The sequence below is a fragment of the Aquarana catesbeiana genome, linkage group LG02 (assembly GCF_042186555.1).
Source record: "Aquarana catesbeiana isolate 2022-GZ linkage group LG02, ASM4218655v1, whole genome shotgun sequence".
NCBI classification, from domain to species: Eukaryota; Metazoa; Chordata; class Amphibia; order Anura; family Ranidae; genus Aquarana; species Aquarana catesbeiana.
The window spans coordinates 323,846,972-323,865,165 of NC_133325.1; the positions used below are offsets into that span (position 1 = coordinate 323,846,972).

At 42.0% G+C, this 18,194-nt stretch overlaps 1 protein-coding gene across 4 annotated transcripts in view; it reads right to left on the reverse strand.

The window, feature by feature from the left end:
- The window catches only part of ST6GAL2 (ST6 beta-galactoside alpha-2,6-sialyltransferase 2), a 249,127-nt gene that overhangs the window by 154,385 nt on the left and 76,548 nt on the right, over positions 1-18,194 (reverse strand). For 2 of the 4 annotated variants that reach the window (XM_073614793.1, XM_073614791.1), the window contains 2 exons: positions 13,093-13,157; positions 3,575-3,618 (listed from right to left, as the gene is read on the reverse strand). The exons of 1 other annotated variant lie outside the window; for it this stretch is intronic. The gene's annotated coding sequence lies outside the window, so the exon portion shown is untranslated. The remainder of the gene's footprint in view (positions 1-3,574; positions 3,619-13,092; positions 13,158-18,194) is intronic. One more of the 4 variants, XM_073614792.1, reaches the window with a different exon arrangement.

The window sequence follows — 18,194 nt, forward strand, 5'->3', positions numbered from 1 at the left end:
CGGGGGTAAGTGCAAGGGGGGGCTGCAAGCCTCTAGGTCCGTGAGCGCGGGAACCCCTCTCTGATTTTTAGTGGGGGAACCAGGTCAGTTCCATTACTGAGTGCTGATTACAGAGAGCACTGGGCCTAACTCTGTAGCCAACTTGACCACACAGTCATATTTAGACACCATATACAATTGCTGCAATGAGAAAGTTGACATAAGACTATGAAAATGGAAGTTGTTCATACAATGTCCTTCTGACTGCATATCTACTGTATTTCTGTGACTTCAATTTGACTTTAAAGGAGATCCAATGGGGATGATTTACTCAAAATCTGGTTCAGCTCTATAGAAACCATTTTCAAGGTTTTATTGTCAAATCTAAATTGTACAAGCTGAAATTAGAAGCTGATTGGCTACCATGCACAGCGGAGGTGGAGTTGAATACAAAAAAATCACATTCCTAGCACAGGGTGCTGAGGTTGCTTGCTCCCTTCCAGATGCTTTTCTCCTTCGCATCACAAATAACAATATTCATAAAGACCCTGCACCCCTTGCTCTTTCCAGTAGAGAGTTTTTTCTTTTTAACCACCTCAATACAGGGCCTATTCTGGCACTTCTCGCCTTCATGTAAAAATCATAATTTTTTTGCTAGAAAATTACTCAGAACCCCCAAACATTATATATGTTTTTTTTTTAAGCAGACACCCTAGGTAATAAAATGGCGGTCATTGCAACTTTTTATCTCACATGGTATTTGTGCAATTAAAATGAATTAAAAAATAACAAAACAGTAAAGTTAAGTAAAGTAAAGTTAAGTAAGTTAAGTAAAGTTAGCCCACTTTTTTTGTATAATGTGATGTTATGCTGAGTAAATAGATACCTAACATGTCACGCTTTAAAACTGCGCACAATCATGGAATGGCGCCAAACTTCATTACTTAAAAATCTCCATAGGCGACGCTTTAAAATTTTTTACAGGTTACCAGTTTAGAGTTACAGAGGAGGTCTAGTGCTAGAATTGTTGCACACGCTCTAACGCATGCGGCGATACCTCACGTGTGGTTTGAGCGGCGTTTACATATGTGGGTGGGACTTACGTGTGTGTTCACTTCTGTGTGCCAGCTACCGGGGACAGGGGCGTTTTAAATTTTTTTTTTATTTTACTTAATTTTTTGTATTTCTACACTTTTTAAAAAAAATTTTTGATCACTTTTATTCCTATTACAAGGAATGTAAACATCCCTTGTAATAGGAATCTATGTGACAGGTCCTCTTTATGGAGAGATGTGGGGTCAATAAGACCCCACATCTCTCCTCCAGGCTGGAAAGCCGCGATTGCGGCTTTGTTTATTTCCGGGTACCCGGGCGTGACATCATAACATTGCGCCCGGGCCTCCGACAGTCATAGAGATGACTGGTGACCATCTGGCGCCGGCCGATTCTTTCTCCGGGCCCCTGATGGCACGGGAGAGCCTGGAGAAGCACCGGATGGTGGCGGGAGGGGCGGGACGTTCCCGTCGCCTATAAGAACGGGGTATCCGCCCCTTTGAGAAAAGCATCCGCCCATTATAATAACCAGCCCTGAGCATCGTGTTGAGTGTGTTCAATGTATAACCATACATCCGCCCCTTTGAGAAAAGCATCCGCCCCTTGCTGTAGTAACTGAATAACCAACCCCGAGCATTGGGAGCGAGCGGCATGTTGATTGCGCATGCGCCGTCTACAGACAATTTTTCTTTTTTTGAATTAACAATTTTAAAGAATCGTGAGAGAATCGTGATCTTTATTTTAAGCAAAAGAATCGAGATTCTCATTTTTCCCAGAATCGTGCAGCTCTATATTGTAATCAAGGCACCGATGATCAGTTACCAACAGTGTCCTTGGTTTGAATGTAAACATTAAGTGCACCTATAGATTTGTAAAAAGTCTATATTGCTCCTCCACAGTGCTATTTCTTCAGTCTGATAATTTAGCTAGTCAGACAACGAAATCCTTTAACTAGACAATCTCCATCACATTCCTGGAGTATAGTTCTGCAACTTTACCAGTCAAAGAAATGAAAGTGGCTGGTGCATAGGAGGAATTTATTGTTCTAGCGAAAAACATATTTTTGGTTGTGCCAGGTCCTGGAATTCCAGTGCTGATCTCTAGTATCCAGGGATCTGGATTCAAAGCAAATACTTTCAGGAATATATCTGTTGCCTAATTGTCTCTATTTTTGTTGTTACTGTTTGTAATATACCATAACATCTATGAAAAACTGAAAAAAACTGAAGTCCTTTAATTACTATTACAACAAGCAATCTTATTTCAGCTTTAATTTGATAGCAGTCAGAAAAATGAAAGATTGAGATTGTAATTTCACACATAATAATTGCACAGCAGTCCATTTTCTCATGTTTTCATTTTTTGCATGAAATAGTTTTTTTTAAATGTTTAAAGTCTTTATTGTACATGAATTGGTAATCATTACATAAACCTTTATTGTACCAAAAATCATTACTTTTCTGTTCTACTAGGATACCTTATGGACCCCAACAAAAATGCTAGGCAGAAGTAGATAATATTTAAGAAATTAAAATGTGTGATTTTTTTATACTGACTTATACATACAAAATGTTACAAAACATTGATAATATACAGTAACTTGCATGCTGTAAATTTATCCGATCATTGTAGCAAAACCTTTAAAGAAATGGAAAAAATAATTTTCAATTGTAAAAATAAAATAAGGCATGGCAATGAAAATGTCACGTTATGCTTTAGTGAATTGACCCTTATGTATCTGTAGCTGATAGGCTCTTAACTTCCCATGAACAGCTTTAGATATGAAATGTACTGATTCTTCTCCAGACTACTGCACACACTGACACATGAATGTATTGTCTTACAGCTCTTTAGTCATGTGACCACTATTGTAAAGCACCAGGGACTGCCATAGTGGAGACATTTCATTAATGTGCCGCAGTCCTAGATGTACTAAGCCTCATCCCTGTTGGGTGTTGGATGGTGCAGAATGTTGCATGCTGCTTCTTACATGCAGGGGATGTGTATGAATAACAGTTCATACATGACCCATTAAATATGCAATAAGAGGGAATTACGTATCAAGTAGGTGGGCTGCAAATGGCTTTGACAGTTGCATTCGATTAGAATTAGCATAAATATTTCCACAACCAGAAGTGTAATAACAATGATTTCCAAATAATCTTAAGAATAAAAAGAAAACGTTGGATGGATTTCCTGTCCTGTGCAGATAAGACAAACCATTATTATTCAAACAGCTTTTACCGTGGTAACAGGTACTGAATTCCAAACAGAAATATGCACAGATATCCATGCAATGTATATTTGTTTTCCTAATTTCACAGAAATATTGGAAAATATATTAATTGGATGGTTCAATAAGTGAAATTATATTTTTGTATACATATTTACCAACATGGACCGTTAAGATTTTATTCGTTTTATTTGGTCACTCTAGGGAACTTTATCTAAAATAGCAAAGTTAAAACACTCTTTCCAAAAAATGAAATATAAACAAAAATATTTTAACCATCTTTATAAAAGTGCATTGTACATCAATTACCTTACTCCTTTGTCTTCATTCCAATCGCCTCTTCCTAAGTCATCCTGCAGTGCAATGAATCAAAGTCACAGTTTGCTCTATGAGCCAAGCTAATTTCCTGCCCTGGGGACCTGACATTTTTCCCTGCTCATTGTCTTCTTGGGCACTGGTCCCCTCAGCATCCCTGTAATTTCTCCTGCTTCTGCCCATGAGAACCTGGCTGTTGAAAGTGTAGCCTCCACCAATAGGAAGTGTCCACACAATTTTTTTTTTCATAGCTAGTTAAGAGGGGGGTTGCTAATAGCCTGGAGTTAGCTTTAACAGAGAAGAATTGAACTTTTTTTTTTTTTTTTAATCATACTTACCTAGCTGGATGCAGCATCGGTCCAAGCGATCAAACACTGCCGATTGCTCGGTTCTCAGAACTCCATGAGCAGAGAGCCCCTCTGCGATTACTGGAGCACTAGGTTGTGGAAGGAACGGGAGCAGCTGGCTCAGTCTCTCAGCAACTCGCTGAGAGACTGAGCCGAGTGCCTCTCCAGGCATGTGGGTGGATTCCAACCATATGGTCGCAATTTTTCCTGAGCCTGGACCAGCTCTGTGATGTCAGCCAACAGTGGGCTTCAGGTCACAGGAGTGCAGAACAAACTGCACTCCTGTAATCCACAGGAGAGTTACAGCCAAATGAGCTTTGGCTGTACTTCTCCTTTAATCAAATAAATGGCACTGTTCTATAATGTATAATGAATGAAGTTGTAATATGCATAGTTTCATTCAATCACATTTCTTGAAACTGCTTGATGTTATCTGTATCTACGTTTAACATAATCTATTGTAGAAGCAATTCCAAAAACCTCATGCTGCACATTTAAGCACCAAGACTATACCAATACCTTGCAGTCTCAATACGTCTCTTTGCCTGTGCCTATACCCTGCCTCACATAGGGCTCCCCTGTTTGTGTTGAATTACCCAACTCACATAAGCCCCCTATCTGTGTCTTTTTCCTGCCTCACAAAACCCACCATAGCTGTGCCTATACAATGCCACATAGGCCTTCTTATCTGTGCCTATAACCTGGCTCACCGAAGCCTTCCTGTCTTTGCACTGGCAACTGGTCCATACCCACATCCTGCTTCTTCCTCAATAAGCCTCCTCGTCTGTGCCTATACTCAGGTGTATACAGGCCGCCTTGTCCTTGCACTGGCTACCAGCCTGTGCCTATACCCTTTTGCTGCTTTTCATAAGCCTCCATGCCTGTTCAGTCTGTGCTTACAGTTCCTCTGCAACAAATAAACTTTTGTGGCTGTGCACTGGCTACACCTATACCCTGCTCCTTCCTTACATTAGCCTTCAGGTCTGTGCTCTGGCTAGCAGGCTGTACCCATACACTTCACTTACCTCACATTGGCCTCCAGGTCTGTGCACTGGCTACTATCCTGTGGCCATATCCTGTGTCTTCTTCAAAATAAACTCCCTGGCTGTGCACTGGCTAACAGGCTACAATTATTGCTCTGCTTCTGCTTTACATTAACCTCTAGGTCTGTGCTCTGGCCAAGAGGCTGAACCCATACCCTGTCTTTGCCTCACATTAGCCTTTAAATTGATTGTAAGGGTTCTTTTTTTTAATTTAAAATAACAAACATATCATACTTACCTCGTTTTGGACAGTTTGGACCCGAACCTGCTCTTCTAGGGTCTCCCAGCAGCTCTCACGGCTCCTCCCCGCATCAGATAACCCCCTCAGGGAAGCGCTTCCCCGAGGGGGTTACCTTGAGGGCATGCTCCCGAGTCCAGCATTTGCATCCACAGACAAGAATGCTGGACTCTGCCCCGCCCCCCGCATCATTGGATTTGATTGACGGCAGCGGGAGCCAATGGCTGTGCTGCTATCAATCTAGCCAATCAGGACACGAGACATGGGCTAGAGCTGGTGTGCTTGTCCCCGCCGCAAGAAAAAGAGAGTTCAGGCAAGTAAAACAGGGGCACTGGGGGGGCTGCTGTACTGCAAGAGGTTTTCACCCCAATGCTTTGAATGCATTGAGATGAAAAAACACGAAGGTTTACAACCCCTTTAAGTCTGTGCACTCTCTTTTATCCTCTATACCAGGGGTCTCCAAACTATTGCCCTCCAGTTATTCAGGAACTACAATTCCCATCATGCCTAGTCAAGTCTGTGAATGTCAGAGTTTTACAATGCCTCATGGGACGTGTAGTTCCACAACAGCTGGAGGGATGTAGTTTGAAGATCCCTGCTCTATACCCTCCCAATGCTTCAAATAATCCTATCTGTATATCTTTCCTCTTCCCCCTGCAGCACTCTCCTGTTTCCACCGCTGATTCAGGGAAATGTGAATACATTCTGACCAACAGGCAGCACATTGGAGAGGCCATCCCTGTGCTCTCCCATTTTGTAAGTATGTTCTTTGTATTACAGATCTATGCAATGCAATACAGTTTTGATTCCCTGATTCTGCTGGCCCTCCTCACTCAGCACTGCAATTCAGGGGATTTCAGGAAGCAGATATACAGAATAAATAACATCAAATACCATTTTCATATATCAGTGTGGAGTTAAGTTTTAACTTGCTGTATTTCTGTAAGGTATCACCTAATGGATCCTGACTGATTTAATATTGTAATAGAGGGAAGAGGAGGATTTTTTTTCCAGCTCTCAGGACTGTGTCTTTCTAGTAACACATTTAATAATTAATTTGATATTATAACTGTCATCACTTTCCCTTTTTGAACTTAGTAATGCTCCTGTAACACCATGGTATTTGAATTTGTCATACTATGGTACGGCAATTGTCAAACTTCATCTCGAAGGTCTCTCTTAAAGCAGAGTTCCAACCAGAAATGGAACTTCCACTGTTCGGATTCCACACCCCCCCCCCTGGTGTCACATTTGGCACCTTTCAGGGGGGAGCAGATACCTGTCAAATCCAGGTATTTGCTCCCACTTCCGGGGAAAAATCACTGCACATTGTGCGTCGATCTACGCAATTTCAGGCAAATCCTCCCACCCCCACTGTCTTCTGGGAGACACACAGGTCCCAGAAGACAGCAGGGACCAATCAGAACATACAGTGTGACTTGCGCATGCGCAGTAGGGAACCAAGAGTGCAGCCGAAAGTCTTCACTGCCTGGTTCCCTTACCAGGAATGGCGGCGGCAGCACTCGGGAGTCGATCGGAAGATTGGCTTCAGATGCCAACATCGTGGGCTCCCTGGACAGGTAAGTGTCCTTATAATAAGTCAGCAGCTACAGTATTTGTAGCTGCTGACTTTTAATTTTTTTCCGCCGGCGGAACTCCACTTTAACCACTTTACCCCCTTAATGACCAGGCCATTTTTTGCGATACGGCACTGCGTTACTTTAACTCATGTCCTTTAACTCATGTCCTTTTTTTCCTCACAAATAGAGCTTTCTTTTGGTGGTATTTGATCACCTCTGCAGTTTTTATTTTTTGCGCTATAAACAAAAAAATAGTGACAATTTTGAAAAAAAAAAAAAACAAAAAACATTTTTTTTACTTTCTGCTATAAAACATATACATTTTTTTTTTTTTATTGGATATCTAATTTCTAATTTAATTTCTTCATCAATTTAGGCCAATATGTATTCTGCTACATATTTTTGGTAAGAAAACCCCAATAAGCTTATATTGATTGGTTTGCGCAAAAGCTATCGTGTCTACAAACTATAGGATATTTTTTGGACATTTTTTTTACTAGTAATGGTGGAAGGAAAGGGGTTAACACCTGCCGGACCCGCCGATTGGCCCCCCTCTGGCATGCCCCCGCTAGCTATTGTGCGAAATGACATACAGGTAGGTCGTTTCGCGCAATAGAGCCACCCTGCCGCAGTATATATGCTGTGGGCGGTCTTTAAGTAGTTAAAGAAAAATTTGAAGCACATATTAAAAAAAAAACTCATTTGAAAAGCATGACTTCTGGGGAAACAAATACTCCCTCATCAGGAAGTTAAAACAAAAAAACAGCTCTGGATGAAAAACTCACCCAACAACCGTCCCCTGCAGTAGTTTTTTTCTGCCACTGGATGTTTTCAGTCTTTTGTGTTTAATGACGCCAAACCTTATTCAACCTGCAAGACTGAAGATATCCTGTAATGCCCTGTACACACGACATGGTTTTGTCGTCGGAATAAACTCCGAAGGTTTCACCGACAGAACTCCAACGGAATTCCATTCAAACAGTCTTGCCTACACACGGTCAAACCAAAGTCTGACCAAAGTGCAACCGTCCAGAACGAGGTGACGTACAGCACGTACGACGGGACTAGAAAAATGAAGTTCAATAGCCAGTAGCCCATAGCTTCCGTCTCGTACTTGCTTCAGAGCATGCATCGTTTTTGGTCCGTCGGAACAGCATACAGACGAGCGGTTTTCCCGATAGGAATTGGTTCCGTCGGAAATATTTAGAACATGTTCTATTTCTAGGTCCGTCAGAATTTTCAAAAAAAAAGTCTGATGAGGCACACACACGATCAGAATATACGATGAAAAGCTTCCTTCTGACTTTTTCTGTCCAACATTCTGGTCGTGTGTACGCGGCTTAAATGCAAACTGGCAACGATCAGCCCCCTTGCCTCCTACACTCACATACTATGATGTAGAGAGCGGAGCTGCAAAGCTGATGTAATGAGAGAGAGACAGACTAGCCTGAAGACACCTTAAATGGTAAGTATACAATTAAAAGAAAAAAAAGAATCCTTCACTCTAAGGCAGTCCACAGATTATTCAATTTTCTTTCCTACAACCACAGGTAGACAAAGAAAATTGCTTGATTTCCCCATCAACACAGTTAGTGCTGATGTAGGAATTTCTCCCAGTGCGCTATTGTGTTCTGCTGGCAGGGACACTTAGCCACCAGTAGAAAACAATGATCACTGCTGGCAGCTATAGCCGCTGGCAGTGACTGAATGAAAAAAAAGGCTGGTTGTACTAAGTTGATTGATATCTCCCACTGCTGTTCCTGTGTCTGATTGAGGGCAAGGAGACTGAACCAGTTGTGCTGCAGATGGGTACAGCACGGGATCAATACAGGACTCATGAGAATATCCAACTTTTCCTCAGGGACAGTTGGAGAAGAACAATAGGAGACCATAGAGTAGTATCGCTAAAAACTCACTGAAACTGCCCAACGCGCATCTACAAATAAATGTTTTCAGGGGATAAGTAAGAGACAGTGATACTACTCTATGGTGTCATGTTGTTCTTTTCCTACTAAAATGTTGATATTCTCACAAATTGTGGGCTGATTGATTGGACATGTTTGAAAAGTGGCAGTGGACCCTTGGTAACCATATATACAGGTGCATCTCAAAAAAATAGAATATCATCAAAAACTTTATTTCAGTAATTCAATTCAAACAGCGAAACTCATATTATATAGATTCATTACACACAGAGTGATATATTTCAAGTATTTCTTTCTTGATGATTATGGCTTACAGCTAGTTAAAACCCAAAATTAAGTACTCAGTATGAGCCTACAAAATCTTAATTGTGTAGACTCGTAGTGTCACGCTATAATCAGCTAATTAACTCAAAATATCTGTAAAGGTTTCCTGAGCCTTTAAATGGTCTCTCAGTCTGGTACAGTAGGTTACACAATCATGGGGAAGACTGCTGCCTTGACATTTGTCCACAAGGAGGGTAAGTCACTAAAGGTCATTGTTAAAGAAGCTGGCTGTTCACAGAGTTATGTATCCAAGTATATTAATGGAAAGTTGAGTGGAAGGAAAAAGAGTGGTAGAAAAAGGTATAACCTCAGCCTTGAGAGGATTGTGAAGCAAAGGCCATTCAAGAATTTGGGGGAGATTCACAAGGAGTGCACTACGGCTGGTTTTAGTGCTTCAAGAGCCACCACACACAGACGTATCCAGGACATGGGCTACTGTCGCATTTCTTGTGTCAAGCCACTCCTGAGACAACGTCAGAAGCGTCCTACCTGGGCTAAGGAGAAAAAGGATTGGACTGTTTAGTAGTCCAAACTCCTCTTTTCGGATGAAAGTAAATTTTGCATTTTATTTGCTAATCAAGGTCCCAGTGTCTGGCGGAAGAGTGGAGAGGCACAGAATTCAAGTTGTATGAGGTCCAGTGTGAAGTTTCCACAGTCAGTCTGGGTTCACACTAGCGTGATCTCAGAGATTGCATGTGATTCGCACCCGCAGTGCAGGTGCCGATCACATGCGATCTCTGAGCAATGCGAGTTCAGCCATACAATTGTGTGGCTGAACTCGCATCGGATTCGCATAGAAAATAGTGCAGGGACTTGTTTTTCCCCTTACTAGAATCGGATCGCATGGATTTTCTCACCTATGGGATCCGATTCCTGTGCGAGTTCACAGTTTGCATTGTGATCTGTGAACTAAACTGGGAGTGTCATTAACTTTGTTAATGACACCCGCAGCGGTTAGCACAAGGCAGTGTGAACTGCCTGCGGGAGAGGAGTGATGCGGGAACCAGCGCTGGAATCACGCTGGTTCCTGCATCGCACTAGTGTGAACCCAGGGTTAGTGATGATATGGGGAGCCATGTCATCTGCTGGTGTTGGACCACTGTGTTTTATCAAGTCCAAAGTCAGCGCAGCCCTCTACTAGAAAATTTCTAGAGCACTTCATGCTTCCCTCCGCTGGCCCGCTTTATGGAGATGCGGATTTCATTTTCCAGCAGGACTTGGCACCTGCCCACACTGCCAAAAGTACCAATACCTGGTTTAATGATCATGGTATCACTGTGCTTGATTGGCCAGCAAACATGCCTGACCTAAACTCCATAGAGAACCTGTGGGGTATTGTCAAGAGGAAGATTAGAGACACCAGACCCAACAATGCAGGCGAGCTGAAGGCCACTATCAAAGCAACCTGGGCTTCCATAACACCTCAGCAGTGCCACAGGCTGATGGCCTCCATGCCACACCGCATTGATGCAGTAATTCATGCAAAAGGAGCCCCAACCAAGTATTGAGTGCATACTATACTGTACATGGACATACTTTTCAGAAAGCCAACATTTCTGTATTAAAAATCCTTTTTTTTTTTTTATTGGTCTTATGTAATATTCTAATTTTCTGAGATACTGAATTTTGGGTTTTTACTAGCTGTAAGCCATAATCATCAAAATGAAAAGAAAGAAATGCATGAAATATATCACCCTGTTTGTAATGAACCTATATAATATATGAGTTTCTCTTTTTGAATTGAATTACTGAAATAAATTAACTTTTTGATGATATGTTTAACCACTTGCCGACCGCCGCATGCCGATGTACGTCCAAACTTTGGCGGCGGATATCATGTTATGGCAGCAGCTAGCTGCCATAACCCCAGTATCCCCGTTTTCGTGTGGTGGTCGGCTTTAAGATAAAAGTGGTCTCTGCGGCGGATTCGCCGCAAGATCACTTTTATCGGTGGCGGTAAAGGGGCCCCCCGCCGCGATCCGGTGCCCTCCGACGCTTACTGGAGCCGTCGGCAGTGGCGATAGTGTCCTTCTCCGTGCTGTGCCTGGAGACGAGTAAGGCTAAGATGGCGCCCACTCGTCTCCATGACACTGCTGGGCGGAAGCGACGTCAAAACGTCACTTCCGCCCATACGTCTTAAAGGCACATTTTTTTCAATGTCATTTTTTCAATGACTTTTTTTTATGTAAATTTTAGTGTAAGTATGAGATCTGAGGTCTTTTTGACCCCAGATCTCATATTTAAGAGATCCTGTCATGCTTTTTTCTATTACAAGGGATGTTTACATTAATAGGAATAAAAGTGACACAATTTTTTTTTTTTAAACTGTAAAAAATAAATAAAATCATGTAAAATAATTAATAAAAATTAAAAAAAAAAAATTTTTAAACCCCCCCCCCGTCCCGACGAGCTCGTGCGCAGAAGCGAACGCATACGTGAGTAGTGCCCGCATATGAAAACGGTGGTCAAACCACACATGTGAGGTATCGCCGCGACCGATAGAGCAAGAGCAATAATTCTAGCCCTAGACCTCCTCTGTAACGCAAAACATGCAACCTGTAGAATTTTTTTAATGTCGCCTATGGAGATTTTTGAGGGTGAAAGTTTGACGCCATTCCACGAGTGGGCTTTAATTTTGAAGCGTGACATGTTGGGTATCAATTTACTTGGCGTAACATTATATTTCACAATATAAAAAAAAATCGGGCTAACTTTACTGTTGTCTTATTTTTTATTCAAAAAAGTGAATTCTTTCCAAAAAAAAGTGCACTTATAAGACCGCTGCGCAAATACAGTGCAAAAAAAAGTATTGCATTGACTGCCATTTTATTCTCTAGGGTGTTAGAAAAAAAAAACCATATATAATGTTTGGGGGTTCTAAGTAATTTTCTAGCAAAAAACACTGTTTTAAACATGTAAACCCCTAAAATCCAAAACGAGGCTAGTCCTTAAGTGGTTAAGCAGTTTTGATCTTTCACTTAGAGATATGGTTAATCCGGTAAGAATTTGGCACTTCTGGTGACCTGCGAGCACTGCATGTGGAAGTTTAAACACATAATTTTCGCATATTAAGTGAATTGTCCTTTTATGACCATAATTGGACATTGGGAGCGGAATCGAAAGAGATCGAGAGAGAGAGAGATCGAGAGAGAGAGAGAGAGATCGAGAGAGAGAGAGAGAGAGAGAGAGATCGAGAGAGAGAGAGAGAGATCGAGAGAGAGATCGAGAGAGAGAGATCGAGAGATCGAGAGAGAGAGAGAGAGAGAGAGAGAGAGATCGAGAGAGAGAGATCGAGAGATCGAGAGAGATCGAGAGAGAGAGAGAGATCGAGAGAGATCGAGAGAGATCGAGAGAGATCGAGAGAGATCGAGAGATTGAGAGAGATCGAGAGATCGAGAGAGATCGAGAGAGATCGAGAGATCGAGAGAGATCGAGAGATCGAGAGAGATCGAGAGAGATCGAGAGATCGAGAGAGAGAGAGAGAGATCGAGAGAGAGATCGAGAGAGAGATCGAGAGAGAGAGAGATCGAGAGAGAGATCGAGAGAGAGAGAGAGATCGAGAGAGAGAGAGATCGAGAGATCGAGAGAGAGAGAGATCGAGAGAGAGATCGAGAGAGAGAGATCGAGAGAGAGAGATCGAGAGAGAGAGAGAGAGAGAGAGAGAGACAAGCAACCTTAAGCATTTTTGTTGATATTCTGTCTCTATCATTTAAAATACACCTATGATAAAAATGAGAGACCCTTCATTTCTTTGTAAGTGAACAAACTTACAAAATCTGCAGGGGATCAAATGATTATTTTCCCCACGGTGTGTATATATGTATATGTATATATATATATATATATATATATATATATATATATATATATATATATATATATAGATAATCTGTAATTCCCACCGCACCTAGCGCATGAAAATATTGGAGTTTAAGAAGTATGCCATTGCTAATCATCAGTACAGGTTTGCATTGAATTATTTTGGTTATGTTATTGTATTGGTTATTGGTTTCTGTTAGTTTCTAGAAAGGTAAACATACAAGAAATTATCTTACTTTTGATCTATTCAGCAGGTTTGTCCCACTCTGTCATTCCAGTCCCCAATTTCCATATGCTTATCCTACAACAGAAAGACATTTCCCAATCAATGCAAAATAAGACCGGTTTAAAGAAACCTTAAAAACATAAAACAAAGTTGCCCTTCACTCTAAAGTACTTAAATGATATTGGTGGAGTGCTGGATCAGGATTTGGGGGAGTATATAAAAATCTGTTAATATTTAAGGGATAGCTCCACTTTTCTGTATAGCAACTAATAAAAAAATATAGCATATACATATTTCTACACCCGCCATGTTGTAATTTAATGTTATTCAGAATTACCTCTCTTTTTCAATCTGTAGCCATTGTCATTTTCTGCAAAATTGAATACAGCATAGCAACCTGGAGGCGTTCTGTATACAGTTGGTGTAAAGAATACCCTGCTTGTGTGATTGCCTTAATCAATTTTCCAGAAGTCTGCACTAAGATACAAGTCCAATTTTAGGCATCCGTTTAGTTGAGATCCTCCCTAATAGTTAAAATACTTCTAAAGGGATGCAGACCCTGCAGCTTTTCTTATTAGAACAACAAAAGTGCACCAGCTGATTATAATTATGCCCCGTACACACGGTCGGGTTTTCCAACGAAAAATGTGCGATCGGAGCGTGTTGTCGGAAAATTCGACCGTGTGTGGGCTCCATTGGACTTTTTCCATCAGATTTTCCGCCACACAAAGTTTGAGAGCAGGCTATAAAATTTTCTGACAACAAAATCCGATCGCGTCAATTCCGACGCACAAAGTGCCACGCATGCTCAGAAGAAATTCCGAGACGGAACAGCTCGGTCTGGTAAAATTAGCGTTCGGAATGGATAGAGCACTTTCATTAGGCTGCAATGTTAAAAATTGTTTAATGCAGCGCACTCTCTTCTTCTTTATAATGCTAGAAGAATGAAGTAGTTTTGCTGCTGATATTCACACAGAGTTCTTACAAACTTCTTTCTTTATTATTTATCGTGATTCCCTCAATATATTTGGATTTGTCACATCTGACAAAATTTTTTGGGGTTTTTTTTATTTTTGTTTTGTATTTTTTTCAAGGATGATTTTTTTGTTTTGTTTTTTGTTTTACTCCACAATATTTTTGTGTGTTTTGTTTGTCAAGTTACCACAACACCATTATTATCTTGTATTATTTAATCTCAATGAGTTTGGTGTTGGTGTCTCGTTAATTTCACATTGTATTTTTGAAATGTACCTGAATCCTCACAAACAAACTGTCCTTTTTGAAGGAAAACACATAGGCGAGTATAATTGAAACACAAAATCCTTTATTAAGGGGTCCTAACCAAAGAAAGAGGGAGGCAACGCTGGAGAAACAGCAGAAATTGGTGAAGCCTTTGACCCCCAGGGCACACATCAATTTACTGCAAAATTGGTGGTCTGAGGAGTCCATATCTAAGGGAGTGCAGTCTGGTCCAGAAGTCTCAGAGATCCTGAAAGCAGCAGATGACATCTGTGTCCCCAGGCTGTGGTCATACAAGAGCCTGCATCTTTTGCCAGACAAGACTGAACCCAGGGTCATCACTCTCTGGTCTTCCTTCCACGCTGTGGCTCTGGTGGTGGAGTTGTGGCAGGAGGAGGAGGGGGAGGATGGTCCAACTCACTCAGGTGGGTATTGGGTGTGATTTTGCCCCTCACTCCCTTAGTTAAGACTTTATAAAGAAGGTCCTCACACAGGAGGCGTTGGCCTTCCTGCATGCCCTGCAGTTTGGTGGCAGCCATGCAAGCAAAGGCCTCTTCAGGAGTGGGGGTGGCTCTCAGGGATGCAGAAGCCTCCTGAATGAGCCTGAGTGCTGAATCCTGCACGTGACTCCCCTTCCCGGGTCTTTTGTTTGGGAGGGGAGGAACCTGCGATTCTGTCAGGCTGCCACTAACCCCCGCCTCCTCCTGCCTGCCACTAACCCCCGCCTCCTCCTGTGTGGCACATTCCAGAGCCTCCTCCTGGCTGCGGTCTTCCTGTGTATGAAAAAGGAACATAGTTTTAGTTTTTTATTCATCAATCACACACAATTTTCACTTCATGACTGTTGTAAATTGAATGTTAACAAATATAACAGACTATCATTCTGAGCCCAGCATTTTTCATTCTTGTCCCAATAATTTTTGCCCACTACTGTCTATTGATATGTAAAACACTTTATTAAATTAGCAATTAGTGATCAATAATAACATCTAGTAAACATCATTTATTGCTTGCCCACAAATCTGTAGAAGGATGCTATACCTGGCTCCAGCTGGGCTCCTCCACTTCTTCCTGGCTGGAAGGCCCAGGTTGGACATCGGAAGCCTCAGCTGGGGTGGAAGGAAGAGTGGAAGGAAGGGTTGAGAGGGATTCCCTGACTCCAGTCTGGTCTGACAGAAATCGCAGTCTCTCATAGTACCACAGCCTGGGGACATAAACGTCATTTGCTGCAGCTCCAGATCTCTGGGAATCCGTGACCTTCTTGCGCTCCCTAAGATAAGTGCTCCTCAGGCCACCAATTTTGGCTTTTAAATAGGGGATGGTTGCCCTGGGGACCACCGGCTTCACCAACTCCAGCAGTTTCTCCAGCGCTGTCTGCCTCTTTTGTTTATGATTATAATGCGGGTGTTTGACCTGCCACAGACAGGGCAGCTCCCTGTATTTATTTATGAACAGGGGGAGGAAGTTGTGGTCATTGAAGCCATCCATTTTCTCTGCAAGACACAAGACAAACCCTAATGTCAGGCTAAACTCTACTAATCTTGTTACAATATAGGCCTCAATTTAGAAGCAGTATAGGCCCAAGTTTAGATCTTACCTTCATTATCACGTTCGGCGCCTCCGATACTCCTTCCTCCGCTCACAGATCGTACGTACTACGCATGCATGTTTTGCTTTATAGACATTGCGCATGCGTGAACCTCCGCCCGCCCCTGACGTTCTTTCTAGTCTATTCCCCACCCCTTCTCGTTCGGCGCAGTGGGGGAAGAGCACATGGCGGAGACACAGCAGGTGTCTGATAATTACACCAACGAGGAGGAGGAAAGCCCGGAGCCTGAAACATCCCGATCCCAGAAGAGACGTTTTAAGGCATCGAATATGTCCTTTGGGGAGATGGTCGACATCCTGAAGAGGGCCGACTATGATGGGAAGTATGGACCTTACCCCCAACCCCAATGTCCGAAAGGCCAGGATCATGGCGAAAGTGGTCAAGAGTCTGCACCGGAATTTCGGGGTACGACGATCGAAAGATCAGCTCAGGAAGCGGTGGTTGGACCTCAAATTAAGGGTGCACGAGCAGTACAGAAGGATCAGGAGAGTGCTGCAAAAAAGTAAGTAGTTGTACTGTGTTCCTAGTCTTTATGTTTATTACGTTCGTGCTGCTCCATGTGCTTTTCTTAACTGTTGTCCAGTTTAAAATGCCAACTTTCATGTTCATGGGCACATTATTAGTTTGTATGAAACATTGTTCATTCGGCCTAGAACACACCATTGTTTTGGCCATATGCTTTTTAAAACATTTTTTATGGCCTACTTGTCTGAAAATAATTTGGTTGTGTAATTGGGTTTGTAACTAGAATGAAATGCAAACTAGATTCTGTGTAAGGAGAGGACACTCAGCAGCAGTTTTCACATCTGGACTCTGGAGCACTAGTGTGAGACACAAGAACACCCTTTTTATTAGGGGGCCCCACCCAGGTGCTCCAGTGTATACTATAGGGGTGTCTCCATCTGTGAAGCTTGTACTAAACAGGTAAGTATTCAAGCTTGACAAAGGACAATAAAATTTCAACATCTTAGAACTCAGCCAAAATAGACAATTGTACCCCACTTCCAAGCAACGTTTCATATTTATAGTTCTGCCATCAAATATCTGTGTGCTAAGTATACCTATTTGTTTTTACATAGGGGATAAAAGACTTGGAGGACACCCCTCATCCGAGGAGACCACAGACCCCCCACCTCTGGAAGAAGGGGAAATCCAGCCAAGCAGAGCAGAGCAGGAGGAGGAAGACGTGATGGAAATTGTCACCACAACAGGTGAGTGTCTGCGACCACAGGCTCAGGTAAGAGATGGATGCCGGCATATTTAAAATACATGGTGTGTTTTTGTTTCTATCTTTTTAGGTGATCGTGATGTTGTGGATCCAGGGCATTTCACCTCTGAAAGTGCACAGATCCTGATCATGGGGTGTAATAGGGACTTGGAAAACATCCAGAAAAACATCAATGATGTTTTTTTTGACATTTTTGCGAAAAGCCAAATTTTGAAGATGCACACAGTGTGCTATCTGCCATCACGGGAGATCAATGGACGCGTTTTGGGGGTGCCACCCTTTCCTCAATAATAAAGTAGCTGTGAGGAAGGTGTTGCACCCCCAAAACACGTCCCTTGATCCCCCATGATGGCAGGTAGCACATGTTGACATTCGGCAATTTGTGTGCATCTTCAAAATTTGGCTTTTCATGGGGTGACTTCACCCCGTCTGAACGCAATATCAAACACAGTTTGTAAATACTCATATCTGATATTGCCTTCAAGTTCTACCAAATGTGAACTTTGTAAGTTCAAGATTTGTGTCTTTCTTGTTGGTTTTAAACATGCCTGTTTTATCTTAAATGGACATTGCTACTTTTTCTAATGTGACCCCAAAAATTGTTATACAACAAACATGTTGGTTTGTTTTAAAAACCTTTTCTAAATGCACATGTGATTGTGCTGGTATTAAAAAGATTGTTAATCAAGAATGTGTGGATTATTGTTTCAACACTCCAAAACTTTTGTTGTGCTCTAATTGGTGTTTTCAGTGACAATGGGGGTTATTTCCTAAGGGAAAATCCACTTTGCACTACAAGTGCAGTTTCAGCTGCACTTGTAGTGCAAAGTGTCTTTGCCTTTAGTAAATAACACCCAACAGTGCTTTCTAATGTTACACAATCACGCCATTTTCAGGACTCACCACATTTCTGTCAGGGTCAGCTAAAAGAAACACAAGCAGTAAATGTCACCAAAGATTTTAGTAGTTATTTTTTTTATTATTAGAAAAAGGTTTCAGACACTGTCTGGCATATTGATAGCCGCCCTACCCGCAA